This window comes from Monodelphis domestica, chromosome 2, assembly GCF_027887165.1.
Source record: "Monodelphis domestica isolate mMonDom1 chromosome 2, mMonDom1.pri, whole genome shotgun sequence".
Taxonomy (NCBI): domain Eukaryota; kingdom Metazoa; phylum Chordata; class Mammalia; order Didelphimorphia; family Didelphidae; genus Monodelphis; species Monodelphis domestica.
The window spans coordinates 375288936-375306334 of record NC_077228.1 but is presented as its reverse complement, the minus strand read 5'-3'; the positions used below and the strand labels follow the sequence as shown (position 1 = coordinate 375306334).

At 40.8% G+C, this 17399-nt stretch overlaps 2 long non-coding RNA genes across 2 annotated transcripts in view; one reads left to right on the top strand and one right to left on the bottom strand.

Moving 5' to 3' along the window:
• The window catches only part of LOC107651471 (uncharacterized), a 148809-nt gene extending 140842 nt beyond the window's left edge, over positions 1 to 7967 (bottom strand). The window contains exon 1 of the long non-coding RNA XR_001628428.2: positions 7526 to 7967. This is a non-coding gene — a long non-coding RNA (uncharacterized LOC107651471). The remainder of the gene's footprint in view (positions 1 to 7525) is intronic.
• LOC103093535 (uncharacterized) lies at positions 897 to 11485 on the top strand. Its single transcript, XR_001628426.2, has 4 exons — positions 897 to 1135; positions 2987 to 3310; positions 3816 to 3968; positions 11243 to 11485. It is a non-coding gene; the product is annotated as an uncharacterized LOC103093535 (long non-coding RNA).
• The last annotated feature ends 5914 nt before the right edge of the window (positions 11486 to 17399 follow it).

Below are 17399 nucleotides of genomic sequence, written 5' to 3'. Positions count from 1 at the left end.
TACCAAAATAGATAGACTAGTGGGCCACAGGAAATCCTACCGGAACTGAGACTTTAAGGAAATGTAGAAGAGAGAGTCAGCCTGGATTTATGAGCCATTGTAGCTCCTGACAGGGGAGATGAATGAAGGAAGTGCCAGATCTCCCAGAGTAGCTGGGAGACTTAAGGTGTGTGCTGCAGTTAATAATTTAGTCAAGAAAAGGAGTCTAATGCTTGTTCCACAGACCAGCATTGGTTTTATGAGTGATCAGAGCTGTCGTCTTGGTAGTATTTATCGCAGGATTGTGCATTTAGAACTGGGAAGTACTTTAGAGGCTCTCTAGTGGAACTCTCTTATTTTACAGAGAGAGACACTGAGTCCCAGAGAAGTTAAGTGATTTGCTCATGGTCACAGAAGTGGTAAGAAGCAAAGCCAAGATTTAAAGCTAGGCTCTCTCATTGCCTCTCACCCTAAATCCAGTGTTCTTTTTTAGAGCATTTTATGATGAGATTTCTTAGAGAAGCCTCACCATTTTTTAAACCCTTATCTTCTGTCTTGGAGTTCATACAAGTATTGGTTCCAAAGCCAAAGAAGAATAGTAAAGATTGGTTCACATAGCCAGAAAGTATCTTAGGTCACATTTGAACCTTGGTACTTTCTACTCCAAAACTGGCTCTCAATCCACTGAGCCACCCAGCTTCCCCCTTATCAGATCCTTTAAAACTATCTCTCTCCTTTCCCTAGCTGGAAAGCATCTCCTTCCCTCATAACAAAAAGTTGAAAACACTAGCTTTGTAACACCACCTAACTCATTAACAACACAAGACAGGCCCATCTCCCTAAGGGAGCAAAAGCTGAAGTTTCTGAGCTCTGAGTCAAGAGAATGGGCTCAGGATGATTTCCCCTCTTCTAGGGCAGAAAGAAGAAGCCCAGTTGAAGAAGTCTGCTAATGCTGGAAACAGAAAAAGCTCTCCAACTACACATCCAGCCAAGCCATGTCTATCCGTGAGCACTTGTCCAGCGAAACCCCACCTGGCAGCCAAGATAACCAGCAAAACCAGCGGAAGAAAAGAAACCTCACTATACAAAGTAGATGGATCTGTAGCAATGGAGGCAGGAATTTCCTCTCCACACACATTCCTTATTGTTGCCCCTGGTATGTCCTTGCTCTATGAGATTCCGACATTTTTCATGTGCCTTGTCCAAATATGTTCCCAAGTTTTCACTCTTTCCACTGATGGGGGAGCATAGGATAGTGTGTCCCAGGTTTAGGGAGAAATGTTCTATTGCTACTTTTCCTACAATGCTATTTCATTAAATTACTTTGAGCTAAATGTATCCTCTGGCTGACTAGTAAAAGCATACACAACATTGAGGTTTCAATGGCTAAGATTTTTGAGGAGATATATCCTCACAGAGTACTTTGAACTTGGACAACTTTTTTGGGACTCCATTTGAGAGACAGGGGCACTGTAGGAGAAATATGGCAGAACAATGGGGCTCAGTGGATAGAATGCTGGGTCTGGAGTCAGCGAGGCTCCTATCCCCAGGTGCTTACTAGCTGTGTGACCCAAGCCAAACCACTTAACCCTATTTGCCTCAGTTCCCTCATCTGTAAAATGAGCTGGAGAAGAAAATGGCAGATTGTTCCAGTATTCTCCATCAAGGAAAACCCAAATGGGGTCCTGAAAAATCATACAGGACTGAAATGACTGAATAATAAAGAGCAGGTGCAACATAAATTATTATTGTTATTAATATTGCTATTGCTCAAACTGGGAAAATTTTTATAACAAAAATCTCTGACAAAGGATAATTTCCCAAATATAAAAGAAACTAAGTCAAAATTTAAGAAACCAAGCCATTCCCCAATTGACAAATGGGCAAGGAATATTAATAGGCAGTTTTCAGATGCAGAAGTCAAAACTATCAATAAGCACATGAAAAAGTGTTCTAAATCCCTCTTGTTTAGAGAAATGAAAATAAAAACAACTCTGAGGTACCTCCTCAAACCAAGCAAACTGGTCAATATGTCAGCAAAGGAAAGTTATAAATGTTGGAGGAGATGTGGCAAAAATGGGATACTAATAGACTGCTGGTAGAGTTGTGACTTGATCCAACCATTCTGGAGGACAATTTTGAATTATGCCCAAAGAGCACTAAAAGACTGCCCTTTGATCCAGCCATAATTGCTGGGATTGTACCTCAAAGAGATAATAAAGAAAAAAGACTTGTACAAAAATATTTACAGTTGCACTTTGTATAGTGGCAAAAAATTGGAAAATGAGGGGGTATCCATTGACTGGGGAATGGCTCAATAAATTCTGGTATCTGATGGTGACGGGATACTACTGTGCTGAAAGAAATAATGAAATGGAGGAATTCCAGGTGAACTGGAAAGACCTCCAGGAATTGATGCAGAGTGAAAGGAGCAGAACCAGGAGAACATTGTACACAGAGACTGATACATTATGGCACAATTGAATGTAATAGACTTTTCTACTAGCAGCAATGCAATGACCCAGGACAATCCAGAGGAACTTATGAGAAAGAACACTATCCATATCCAGAGAAAGAACTGTGGGAGCAGAAACGTAGAAGAAAAACATATGATTGATCACATAGTCTGCTGAGTTTATGATTGGGGTTTTAATGTTAAAAGATCACTTTGCTGCAAATATGAATAACACGGAAATAGGCTTTGAATAATGATACAGTATAATCCAGTGGAATTGCTTGTCAGCTCCAGGAAGTGGGGGGAAGAGAAGAGGGGAGGGAAAGATCATGAATCATATAACCATGGAAAAATATTCTAAATAAATAGAAATTTTTAAAAAGAAAAATATTGCTATTGCTGTATGCATTTTACAGGTGATTAAATCCCTGTTCTTTTAATTCAGACTTGTTATTGAGTTCACTTTGTATCTGGAGCAACCATTAGGGATGAAAAGAGAAATTCATTTGATGTTAGGATACTTTTCTCTCTCTCTTTACTCCAAATTGACAGATTAGTTGCAGCCTGAGGGCACACATGCCAGCAAAGCTTCTTACTAGCTGAGGCAGCAGAAGACCTGAGGGAAGGGAACAGTCCAGTCAAGCACTTCAGAAATCTCATGTGAACACAGTCTAGCAGTGGAGATTCCCACGTATCCAGACCTCCTCATTCTGTGGGACTCTTTTTTCAGTGTCTTTCTATAACCAGAGGATCTATACCAGGTCTTTTAACACCTCAGACTTGAGCCTGCAATAACACCTACTTGCTTAAGTGGAGGAAAATTTGGAGCAGTGGAGGCAAACCATCCAGAGGGTCAGAAGGAGGAAGATCATGAAGGTATGGTATGATAGGATACTGGATGATGGGTGACTTCATGTGATATAAAGAACAATGGATTTGGCTTTACTATTTTTGTTCAATCATGTCCAACTCTTTGTGATCCCAGTTAGCATTTTCTTGGACAAAGATACTGGAGTGATTTGACATTTCCTTCTTCAGTTTGTTTTATAGGAAATTGAGGCCAATAGGGTTAAATGGCTTGCCCACGGTCACACACTAGTAAGGGTCAGAGGCCAAATTTGAATTTGGATCTCCCTGACTCCAGGCTCAGCATTCTGACCATTGCACCACCTAGCTTCCTGGCTCTACTTATTGACTATGCATTATAAATTACTTTCTTCCCTCTAGGCTCTCCTTTCCTTAAGGTAAAATGAAGGAGGTGGACGAGATCAAGAATTCTTAATTTGGGGTCTATGGGATGAATTGAGGGCATCCATGAAATTGAGTGGGAAATAATTGACACCTTTATTTCAACATAATTTTTTTCTTTGTAATCTTATAGGTTTTATTTTGAAGAGTTAAAACCATTATTCTGAGAAAGGGTCCACAGTTTTCACCTCATCAAATGAAATTATATCTGTGAAGCACTTAACATAGCGAGTGGTACAAAGTTGTTCATCTTTCACTTTTGACAAGGACCAAATGACATCATGAGGTAATGTCTTAACTTGAGATTTAAGTGAAGCAGAGTTGCACAGTCCTCAGCCTCACTCTCTTGTCCAGAGTCATACAAGTCCAGTGGCAAGACAAAAGTCAGGACAACTGGGGATGGCCTGGGATGCAGTGGATGACCGTTAGCATCTTGGATGTTGGACCAAATTCTAGGCACACCACAGAGCCTGTTTCAGCTGATTTCAGGACTGTTGGAACAAACTGTTCTCATCCACCCATTATAATTGGGGGAAGTCTTCACATGCTTGGGGAGACATCTCCCCTAATTTACCTCCTGGCACATGATAGGCACTTAATAAATGTTTTGTCCCCTTCCCATTTTCCCTCTTCATCAAGCTGCTAAAAGGATGCATAACAGAAATGAAGATTAAACCCCCCTAGACTCAATAATCTGTTTCCTTCCAGCTTTTGGAATTTATTCCTGGAATTCCTTCAGTTGGAATTTATAACATGGATGTTCATGGTTATAGATTGGACAAAGTATTGGAGCAAGGCAGGAGACCCCCTGCTCTGGGGTAAATCTTTGGAACTAGCAGGAATAATAGAGTTGTTACATGCTACAGATGAGCTGTAACTCCTGACAGCCATGGAGAGCACTTAAAACTCTTTCCTTCCCTTTGCCTTGTCAGCAGATACTATGCCAAAAAAAAAAATCAGAGAACACTTAAATTAATCTTTCTTGTCCATCTTCCCCTTCCTCTGCTGGTGGAGGTTGCCAAAAAATGGTGAAGACCCAGCCAATAGGCTTGAGCTGCAAAGCTTACTTAGAGATCGTCCTCTAGAGCCCCCAGCTGGCCATCACTGGGAACTGCATGAGGACCCACTAGTCAAGAGATGCCAATTTAGTGTCAACTCAGGCAGGAAGGATCTCAATCAAAGGAATCCTCTTCTTTTCCTATTAGGGGTTGGAGGTGACTCTTGGGTTATCAAATCTTTGGCACTCATGGTTGACTAAAGGAGATTTTGTTTTGTTTTGTTTCTGTTTCTTTGAATAGAAAACTTTTCCATAGGTTTATAAACTGTTTGCAAATAGGGTATTTCAAGAGGGAGAGGCTAATAGAAGTCTTCCTGTCTAATTGCCTGATTCTATAGAGAAGGAAATTGAGGTTCAGGGAGGTGAAGTGACTTAAGGTCACACAGGTAGAGAGTAAATTAATTGCAGAGTCAGAATTCTGATCTAGATTACAACTCTAGTACATGAGGTATCTAGATTTTTTCTTTCAGTATTTTTTTAAGGGGGGTGGATAGCAGAAAATAAAAGTAAGAAAGGGCAACTAGGTAAATGATTTCAGCAATATAGTCAATGATAAGCCCAAAGATCCCAGCTTTTGGGACCAAAATCCACTATTTGATAAAACTGCTGAGAAAATTGGAAAACAGTGTGGGAGATATTAGGTTTGGATCAACACCTCACAGCCTACACCAAGATAAACTCATAATGGGTGAATGACTTGAATATAAAGAAGGACACTATAAGTAAATTAGGTAAATACAATAGTATACATGTCAGATCTTTGGGAAAGGAAAGATTTTAAGACCAAGCAAGAGTTAGAAAAAATTACAAAATGCAAAACAAATAATTTTAATTACATTAAATTAAAAAGGTTTTGTACAAACAAAACCAGTGCAAGCAAAATTAGAAGGGAAACAACAAATTGGGAAACAATCTTTATAACAAAAACCTCTGACAAAGGTCTAATCACTCAAATTTATGAGGAGCTAAATCAATTGTACAAAAAAAATCAAGCCATTTCCCAGAGTTGATAAATGGGCAAGGGACATGAATAGGCAATTTTCAGATAAAGAAATAAAAACTATTAATAAGCATATGAAAAATTATTCCAAATCTCTTATAATCGGAGAAATACAAATTAAAACAACTCTGAGGTATCACCGCACACCTAGCAGATTGGCTAACATGATAGCAAAGGAAAGTAATGAATGTTGAAGGGGATGTGGCAAAGTTGGGACATTAATGCATTGGTGGTGGAGTTGTGAATTGATCCAGCCATTCTGGAGGGCAATTTGGAACTATGCCCAAAGGGCGACAAAAGAATATCTGCCCTTTGATCCTGCCTTAGCACTGGTGGGTTTGTACAACAAAGAGATAATGAGGAAAAAGACATGTACAAGAATATTCATAGCTGTGCTCTTTGTGGTGGCAAAAAAACTGGAAAATGAGGGGATGCCCTCCAACTGGGGGATGGCTGAACAAATTGTACTATCTGCTGGTGATGGAATACTATTGTGCTCAAAGTAATAATGAATCAGAGGAATTCCATGTGAACTGGAACAACCGCTAGGAATTGATGCAGAGTGAGAGGAGCAGAACCAGGAGAACAATGTACACAGAGACTGATACACTGTGGTACAATCAAATGTAATGAATTTCTCTACTAGCAGCACTGCAATGATCCAAGACATTTCTGAGGGACATATGAGAAAGAACACTATCCACATCCAGAGAAAAAAACTGTGGGAATAGAAACACAGAAGAAAAATAACTGCTTGACCACAGGGGTCGATAGGGATATGACTGGGGATGTAGATTCTAAAAGATCACCCTAGTGCAAATAATAATATGGAAATAGGTCTTGATCAATGACACATGTTAAATCCAGTGGAATTGTGCATCAGATATGGGAAGGGGGTTGAGGGGAGGGGAAGGAAAGACTATGAGTCTTGCGACCATGGAAAAATATTCTAAATCATCTAATTAAATAAAAATTAAAAAAAAAAGAAATGGCAACTAGGGAGCACAGTAGATGAAGTTACAGAATGAGTCAGGAAGACTCATCTTCCTGAGTTCAAATCCAGATTCAACAATATGACACAAAAGGAAATGATAAATATTGGAGGGGATTTGGAAAAATTGGGATACTAATACACCATTGTTGGAGTTGTGGTTGGATCCATTCTGGAAATCAATTTGGAACTATGCCCAAAGGGTTCTAACAATGTGCACATCCTTTAATCCAGCAATACCACAATTTGGTCTGGATCCCAAAGAAATAAAAAAAAAGAGGAGAGGACCAATTTGTACAAAAATATTTATTGCAACCCTTTTGGTGGTAGCAAAGAATTAGAAACTGAGGAATTGTCCATCAATTGGGGAATGACTGAAAAAATGTGATATGTAATTGTAATGGGATACTATTGTGATATTAAGAAATAATGAATAAGATGGTTTCAGAAAAATCTGGGAAGACTTATATGAACTGATATAAAGTGAAGTGAGCAGAACCAGAAGAGCATTGTACACAATAACAGCACCTGGCTGAACAGAAATCTGAATATAGCTCATACAATTCAATCCACTACAACATGTTCACCTGCTTCCCATATAAACCAAGATTCTCAGCCTCCTTTTGAATAGTTTGTACTTATTTACACTGGTTCTCTCAAGCACCATATTAATTCAGACCTTTGCCACCTTATATCATCACTAAACAACCACCTCCAGCTTCCTTTGATTACACAATTGCCACACGTTGCTTTTCTTTGTCACTAACATTTTGTTTTATTTCTTTGGCCACCTACCTTTCTTCCTTTTACTTCTTCTTGAGTCCTTCAAGTCAGGTCCTTGCTGTTCCTTCTTATTAAGCCCTTCTCTCATCCAGTTTTTCTTTGTTTCTTCCCTGGGTACAATGTCTGACTTTCTTTACAAGTCCCAAACTTTCCCAATTAACTTTTCAATCTCCTTTTCATTCACTTCAAGCCCTTATCTTGTCTTCTCCCACCCAAGACAAAAGAGAAAATGAGTAGTCGACAAAAATTCAGGGCATCAAATAGGAGCCAGCACAGCAGTTTGGAATTATGGCAACAATGTTAACAGAAGACTGAGAGAAAGAACTATCCAATTTATTTCATTTCTGCCTTCACTTCAAAGAATGATCTTCAGTGTGAGAACAATAGTCTGGAGAAGCAGAGACATGGTAGGGTGGTGCTAGGTTGCTCTCTCATAGCTCCTATGCCCCAAGTAAATTACAATAATCAAAAGAACAGCTGAATCATTCTTAATGACCTTTGAAATATCATGGGCAAAGGGAGGATGCCCTCAATGGGACACAGGTGCAGAGAGGTAATATCCAAATCTTTTGAAAGGGATATAGAGAGGGAAATACACCTTCATTTTTAGCATACTTCAATTTACACAAGGAGTGGCTTAGAAACTGAAATAAAGTCCAGGGGTAGAGGAATAGGGAACAAAGAAACATGACTATTAATCGTGGTATTTTTAGAGTGCTTTAGGTTTGCAAAACTCTTTCCCTGTCATCTCATTTGATCCTCACTGCGTTAGTTCTGTTATTATTATTGCCATTTTGCAGATGAGGAAACTAAGGTTAAGAGAGGTTATGTGACTTGCCTAAGGCCACATACTTATTCAGGAACAATGAAAGAAGGCTACACTTAGGTCAGTCTTTAGGACCTCTGGTTAATCTAGTCTTCAGACCACTGAAGAAATGAGGAAGAAATGAAGTGAGGAGGAAACCTTTGAAGATACTTGTCCTCAGACTTGACATAACTATTTTTAGGTGCAAAGAGGTACCTGGGTCACAATCACCTGTAAACCAGAGAAGCTCCTTGAAGGTCAGGGTATTTTTTTAGGTGTGGTTCAGATTTTATTCAGGTGAAATTGGTTTACTATATGAGGTCCTAGACAGGGAGATGCTAGTTACTGACTAATGTGAGAAGTCTGGCCAAAACAAATAGGGAGTCCAGGCATGGATTATGGAAGTTCTAGAGAAGGGAAAGAGTTGTGGAATGGCATACCCTCTTGGACGTGAACTTCATAGATCTCTGAGAGGTCCATAGGTTTTGGGTACCTTTGATTAATCACGAACCAATTTAGACTTGAAGTTAGACAAATCTTCCTAATGAATCCAAACTGATGAACTATTTTGAGAAGAACAGTTTTATTTTCACTACAAGTAAAAGCTGGAATGCCACTTAGAAGGGACATGCTAGATAAAAATCTATATAAATAAAATTCTGGCTCAGTAGTATTCCAAACAATCAAATGCCCCGACTTGCTTAACCATTCCCTAATGATGGGCATCTCTCCAATTTTTGGTTCTTTGCCACCACAAAGATTGCTCCTATAAATATTTTAGAACATACAGGTTCTTTTCCCTTTTCTCTGATCACCTTAGGAAATAAACCTAGTAATGGTATTGTTGGGTTAAAAGGTATGCAGTTTTAGAATTCATTCTATCCCTACCCCTGTATTTTAGAATTCCTAGCTTCCTTTAAGTCTGAATTTATATGTCACTTCCTATGGGAAAACCTTTCCTGATAGCCCTCGTTATTTGTGATCTCTTATTACTCTTCAAATTATCCTATACATACTTATCTGTTTTCATGTTATATTTTTCTCTCCTACTCTCAGTAGTATGATGGTTCTTTGCAGGTAAGAATTATCTTTCCTTTAATTTTTGTTTTCAATGCTTATTAGAGCTCTTTGCACATAGTATGAATTTAACAAATATTTGTTGAATCAGGTTGTTGTCATAGTAGGATAAAGCCTTGTAGGATGAAGAGGGAATGGTTGGGTTGGTATGCCCAAGCATGAGGGTTGACTGGGAAGATACTGGGGGCATAGAAGTTGAGTTTGTTATTCAGTCATTTTTCAGTTGTGTCCAATTCTTTATGACTCTCTTTGGGATTTTCTTGACAAAGGTACTAGAATGGCTTGCTATTTCCTTCTCTAACTCATTTTACAAATGTGGAAACTGAGGCAAACAGGGTGAAGTGACTTGCTCAAGGTCACATAGCTAGAGTCTAATCAGATTTTGAATTCAAGATTTCCTATTTCCAACTTTAGGACCCTATCTACTACTCTGCCACCTCAAGGCAGCTGGTAGTGCAATGGATAGAATGCTGGACTTGAAATCAGGAAGATGTGAATTCAAATCTTGCCTCAAACACTTATTAGATGTGTGACCACAGGCAAATCATCTAACCTCGATGCTTCTAAATTTCCTCAACTAGAAAATGAAATCCCCATTTTACAAAAAATAGCACCCAAGTTTCAGGGTTGTTAGGAGGATCAAATGAGATAATATTTGAAAACCAAAATGCTTAGTAGGTGCTATATAAATACTTATAGCTGCCTCTTCAATGGGACTTCTCCACCTTAAGGCATGATTTATTAATTATCTAGTAACAATATTGTTATGAAATGATTTTGGTTGGAACAATGCTATGGAAGATATATGTTTCTATATCATGATATATGGGATTTGAAGGCTATGACTCACAGAACCAGAGCTCTAGAAAGACTTTCTAATATGGTCCTAGCAATAAGCTGTATGTATCTCTAGCATAGGATAGCAGAGCTAAATTTAGAGGTGATTTCCATTTCATGGTAATGTCCATTTCAGACCTTATAATTCCTGAAAGGGCAGCTAGGTGGCACAGGATAGAGTGCCAAGCTCAAAGTAAAAAAGACTCATCTTCCTGAGTTCAGTTTTGACCCCAGACACTTCCTTGCTTTATGAACCAGGACAAACCACTTCACCCTGTTTGCCTCAATTTCCTCACCCGTAAATTATTGCATGCAGCAATAATTTGATAAAACTGATTTAGGAAAAAAAACCCTTCCTTTAACAAATTAGGTTGGCCATGGGAAGGGAATGTTGGAAACATTTCTGATTTCCTTAGCATTAGTGCTTGTTTACTGATAGTCTCTGGTGTAGACCTCTTTTGGATGGATTGAGGACTAGGCTTAGCATTTCTTTTTCTTAAAACTACTTGTTCATTTCATTTGATGATTTACCTGTTGGGGAAGACTCTTGTTCACACACACACACACATATATATATATATATATATATAATTATATATGTAAATGTATTCATATTTGTATCAATTCCTTATATATCTTGGTTATTAGATATTTATGAGAGAAAGTTGGTATAGAGATTTTCCCCTCAGCTAACATTTTCCCTTCTAATTTTAACCATTTTATTTGTGCTTTCACATTTTTCAATTTTAAAGTTTTCAATTTTATGTAATTAAAATGGTCCATTTTATCTCTTATGATAAGTTCTATCCCTGGCTTCATTGAGAAGTCTTGACCAATCCATCATTGTAAAGTGTATCTCTTACCTTTCTCTGCTAACTTGAAAAGCAGGATGACTTTATATATCTAGACCACATTTTCCATTTGGAGTTTATTGGGGTGTATGGTGGGAGTTATTTTTCTGAATCTAATTTCTCCAGCTGACTTTCTAATTTTCCCATTTTTTTTTTCAGATAATGAGTCCTTTTCCCAGTAGTTGGTACCAGCCATGGCTTCTTTATTATACTGCTTCTGCATCTTGTGTATCTCTTCTGTCCCACCTGACACAGACTTCCCAATGTCTGGCCTCTCCTTAGAGAGACTAGGGTTGTAAAACTCTAGTCTTTTGGAACTCAAAAACAGTGGAACGGGGGCCTGGCAGTCCCAGATCTCACACTATACTACAAAGCAGTAAACAGCAAAACTGTGGTACTAGCATTGCTGTCATTCAGTCATTTCAGTCATGTCTGACTCCATGACTCCCCTGGGCAGCGAGGTGGCTCAGTGGATAGAGTGCCAGGCCTGGAGTCAGGAAGACTCATCTTCCTGAATTCAAGTCTAGCCTCAGACACTACCTGTGTGACTCTGGGCAAGTTACTTAACCCTATGGGCCTCAGTTTCCTCATATGTCAAACGAGCTGGAGAAGGAAATAGTAAAACCACTCAAGAATTTTTGCCAAGAAAACCCCAAATGGGACCAAGAAGAGGAAGAGGAGGAGGAAAAAGAATAAGAGGAGGAGGAGGAAAGGAAGAAGGATGAGGAGGGGGAGAAGAAGAAAAAAGGATGAGGAGAAGAGGAAGAAGGAGAAAGAGGAAGACTAAAGAACTACAGCCCCACCCTTTCTAAGAGAGAGACCAAACATCCAGAAGTCTGTGTCAGATGGCTTTTTCCATTTTGTTTTATTCCAAGGACAAACTGATTTTTTTTTTCATATGACCTACATACAGTGAGTGCCCTGGCATTGGGCAGGTGGCTGGTTTTCTGCTGTTTTTTTTTTTTTCACTTCTCAATTTCAGAGTAGGTTTTAAAAACAAATAATTGCAAAGTTTTTCTTTCACAACTCAAGAAGTACATGCTCTTCCCTGAGTAAGAACTTCCAAATAAATTTAGAACTGGAAAAGATCCTAGAGACCATCCAGGCCAATTCCCTAATTTTACAGATGAAGAATGTGAAGCCCCAGAGAAGTTGTGGTTTACCTAAGTTCACATATAGTTAATAGTAGAACCAGGGATTGAACCAGATCATGTCCTCTGCCTCCAGAGAATCATTGTCTTGTCTTGTTTTCCCTTCCCTTCCCTTCTCTTCCCTTCCCTTCTCTTGCCTCTGTCTCTCCCTCCTTCTCTTCTCTAACCTCCCTTTCTTCTCTTCTCTTGTCTCTCCCTCTCTTTCTTCTCTCCTCTCCTCTCTCCTTCCCTTCTCTCTCCTCTCTCCTTCTCTTCTCTCTCCTCTTTTCTTCTCTTCTCTTCCTTTCTTCCCCCCTCTCCTCTTTCCCTTACCTTCCATCTTAGAATCAATACTGTGTATCAAAGGCAGAAGGTTCTAAGGTTCTAAGGCAGAAGAATGGTTATAAACTAGTCAATTTGGGTTAAATGATTTGCTCAGGGTCACACAAGAAGGAAGTGTCTGAGGTCATATTTGAACCCAGAACCTCCCATCTTTGGTCCTGGCTCTGAACCCACTAAGTGACCTAACTGCTCCCTGTCATTGTTTTCAGTTAATTTTTGACTCAGTATCCCCATTTGTTTCAGCCTCTGCTCACAGAAACATAGCATTGAAATTTATGCGTTTCCTTCCCAGAGGCAGGCACGGTGTAAAGGACAGACGACGGAAGCCAGGGCTTTTCCCAGGGACTAGGAACACGGCCAACTGTTGGTAAAAGGGTACTGAGTTTAGAGTCGGGGGACCCAGATTCAGTACTGGTTGTTATTTACTATTTGTGGGACTCCCGGAAAGTCCGTCCTCATTGGGCTGACGCTTATGTAACAAGGGCATTGGACTAACTAACCCTAACGTACTTTGAGCCAAGACCTGTGCTAGAATCTTATTTTCCCTCTTACTAGAAGAGTGGCTCCGGACCAGTCATTTAATTCCTCCTCCATAAACAGGTTGTCATAGAATCTGCCGCAGTTGTCCTAAGGATTAAATGAGAGTCCTCGGCTTTCCTTTTTGGCTGTAACCAAGGGGTCAGGAAACCCCCACTACTGTTTCAGGGGTGTCTTGAGCTGAATTAGCACACTCGATCCCACATCCATAAAAGGATGCAGCCAGCTAACACGTGAAGCGGGCTATTGTTCCCCCTGAAAGCTCAGCCCACGGGCTTCATGGAGGGGGAGGATGGGGGCCGAGATGGGGGGGGGGGCCCGGCAGGAGTGGGGGGGCGCAATTCCCGAGGCGCTTTGAGGCCAGGGCCAGGCCTACTGCTGCCTCTTTCCACTCCGCCCTCGCTCCCAGGGGAGTGAGTAGAAGAATAAGGGCTGCCTGCTCCCCTCCCTTTGCGTGGGGGTCGCGCACGCGGCAGGCTGCCGGGAGACAATAGCGACCTGACACCCGCTCGCCTGAGAGCTTGATTCCCGAGCTCCTGCAAACGCGGGGGCTCCGGCACACTCCCTCTCTCGCATCCTTCAGCACAGGGGCCACGTGGCCAGGCAGCCAGAAGCCAGTGGCAGATGGCGCTTTCTTTGCAGTCGCTGCTTTATGCCAAGGAAGAGGGGATTTTGTATGTGACCCACATACTGGTAGGGCCCTTGTTATGGGGCATGCACGTGGCAGGCCCTCTGCTGGTTGTTTGCTTTCCAATGGCAGCTTAAATGAATGATTCTCTCCCTTTCTCTCTCCTCCCTCCCTCTCTCTCTTTCCCCCTCTCTCCCTCTCCCTCTCCTTCTCCTTCCCTTCCCCCCCCTTCTCGTTTGCTCTCACTCACAGAAGGCAGTGAAGGGGTAGTAATAGGAACAAGACCCCCATACTCTGAAATCTTGCATATATCACCAGTTAGCCCTAGTTAAACATAAACTGCAAAACCTGTAGTTTCAGCATTAGTCAAGCATGAATTGTAGATTGATCAGTTACCTAGTCTGTGTCCTGGATCTGTAATATTCTATACTGGGCATCAGCTTTATGTAATCTGTTTTAGTAATTACTTATATTGCTCTATATTTAGTTTAGAACTGTAAGATATAATTAATTAGCTCTAACGGTCCTCCAATGTACTGCATCCTTCCCACGTGCCCCACCTCCATTGTCATTCCATAAAGGACAGTGAGACCCCTCCCAAGTTGACAAATGATTAGAAGGTGGACAATGGGGAACAAGGGGACTCTGGCATTCCAGAAGAATCCCCCAAACCTGTATATGTTCCTTATTCCTTATTTATGTGTCAGACCCCAAAACACAGCTCCACTTGAATTTGACCCTGTCCATTTTCCAGGGTTTTTGGGAGAGGTGAAATTTTCCCTGGGAGATGAGTAGTCCCCAGACTCTAATAAATATGCCAACCTTAATCTACAGAATGTGGAAGCTGCCACACCTGGAGAGCTGCTATTCCATCAGCTCCAGAGAGGCTATTCTAGTAGCCTCTGGGTTTATCCATCAGCTTGAAGGCTACCTGATTAGTGCTATTCCACCAGCTATTAGGCTCTATACCACCTTAAACCACTTCTTCTTCAAATAAAATTCTTTTCTTCTGGATTGAACACAGTGAGTCTCCCATTCTTGGGGTGAGACCCTGCTTCAAACTTGGGTGTGTTTCTCCCACAACCCCTTCCTTCCTTCCTCCCTTTCTCCCTCCTTCCCTTCCTTCCTTCCTTCCTTCCTTCCTTCCTTCCTTCCTTCCTTCCTTCCTTCCTTCCTTCCTTCCTTCCTTCCTTCCTTCCTTCCTTCCTTCCTTCCTTCCTTCCTTCCTTCCTTCCTCCCTTTCTTCCTCCTTTCCTTCCTTCCTTCCTTCCTTCCTTCCTTCCTTCCTTCCTCCCTTTCTTCCTCCTTTCCTTCCTTCCTTCCTTCCTTCCTTCCTTCCTTCCTTCCTTCCTTCCTTCCTTCCTTCCTTCCTTCCTTCCTTCCTTCCTTCCTTCCTTCCTTCCTTCCTTCCTTCCCTCCCTTTTCTCTCTTTTTTACATATAACTGTATATGTTTCTTCTTGCATTCTCTTTTTATTTCTTTAGCCTCTTTCTTTTCTCCCTTCATTTTCTTTTGCTTCCTTCCTTCCTTTATATCTGTCTGACTTTTTGTCTGTGCCTCTCTCTTTTCTTTTTGGAAAATCAAATAATTTACAGGGTCCTCAGGCAACATCTTGCAAAGGGCAGATTCTTCCCTCAGCAACAATCTGCTAGGCATAGATCCAGCATCAAATGCAGTTCTGCATATAAGATGTCTCGGTTTGCAGTACTTGGATTTAAAGATGGGGTGTGGGGGTGATGAGGGAAGAGAGAGGGTATAGAACTCATGTGTGTATGTGTGTATGTATTGTAGAGAGGGAGGACTGAAAAAGATTGTTTGTACTCTGAAAACAGATGGCATTTGTTCTCCAGGAATGCACCAGCTTCACTAATCCTTCCATGGAAACTCAAGTAAAAGCTCTCCCAATTAGCTCTGATGTCAAGAAGACAGGGGAAGAAAAGATGCCAGGCAAAAGTGAGAGACTAAAAGGAGTCTAGATGTAGGCCAGTGGGATGGGAGCTTCATGGTGGCTTACTCCTCTTTCTCCTGATCCCGTTTGAGACATAAGGGTGGAACAGAATCATCAGCATGGATGGCAACACAGATCACAGGGGGAGAATCCAATTTGTAACTCTCTCACAGGGCTATTGTGAGGAAGAAAAAAAATGAGCCAAGTGTGAAATACTTTGAAAATGCTAATGCCTATATATCAGTTTTTTATTATTGAAGTAATATACCATTATAATAACAATATTATGTATAAGTGGAATTTTGAACCCTTGGACTTCATCTCCCAGCAGTCCTTCAGTATTTCCCAGAATTCCTCTCCTCTGTCCATCACATTCCGTGGTCACCTTTGTATTTAAGTTTGCTGTAACTCCTCCTCCATCTCTTCTATTGTGAGCTGGCTGGGTGGTTTAGGTAGCTTTTACTCTAGTTGTTATTAATAAACCTTATAAATATAATATTTTAGTTATTGTATATTGCATATTAATTTTAAAACCCACAATTATAATGACAATAATAGTATGTGGAAGCAGAGAGCTGACCTGGGTGTGAGGATATCCTGGGTTCAAGGTCTGCCTCAGATGCTAACTGGATATAGGACCCAGGCCACCCAATGCGCCCAGGCAAGCTCTCTATCTGTAAATTCCAGGATAATTGCTATTCTCCATTGAGAGAGGGTGTTTCCTCACCTGGAATTCCAATATCTTTGAAATCATAGGTCCAAGAAAAAAACAAACAAACAACATTTCATTATTATTACTCAACTGTGTGACTCAACCTGTGAATTAAGGTAGCCCAACATTATGGGATTCTATATATCATTTTGTAACTTTTTGCCAAAAGATGGTGGTAACTATGAAGGCAAGAGAAGAGGGGATGGCTAGAATCCCAGGGCATGGGGACCAATTACAGTCAAGTTGAATCAAGTCAATATGCATTTATTAAGCTCTTTCTATGTACCAGGCACCATGCTACTCTCTGGGGTTACACAAAGGAAGACAAAATCCATAGCCTCTGCCCTTAAGGGATAATATATAAATAACTAAGTATATGCAGAGGTCATCCAGTGGATTGAGTGCCAGGCCTGGAGTCAGGAAGGCTCTGCTTCTTGAGCTCACATCTGGCCTCAGAAAACTTATTAAGTTTTGGTGTTCTTTGGTTTATTCTCTGTAGCTGTAGGTGCAGGGAATGGATTCCTGACTTAGGAGCCTGAGTGGTGGAAACCTTGAAGCCAGAATTCTGATGCAGATGTTGCTCCCAGTCTAGGGGAGAAGTCCTAAGAAGCTGAGATCTCAGGGAACTAGCCCGGGACCTTCAGACTTGGATTGGTGGAAATATGTTAACTGGGTGGCTGCCTCCCTCCCTCCTTCCCTTCTTTCTTTTCTCTATTTCTTTTTCTCTTCTTTCTCTCCTGTTCTTTCTTCTTTCTTCCTCCTTCTCCTCCTCCTCTTCCTCCTTCTCCTCCTCTCTCTGTCTCTGTCTCTGTCTCTTTTCCTCTCCCTCTCCCTCTTCCTCTCCCTCTCCCTCTTTCCATCAGTGTAAGGAATTCCTAGGAAGGGACTGCTTTGATGCAGATTGCTGCCTGCTCGACAACCTTTAGTATTAGTGATTACAGTTGTTAAAATAATGATACGAAACTATAATAGTTCTTTGGCAAGGCTTAAATGCTGGACTCTTCTGCTTCTAACAACTT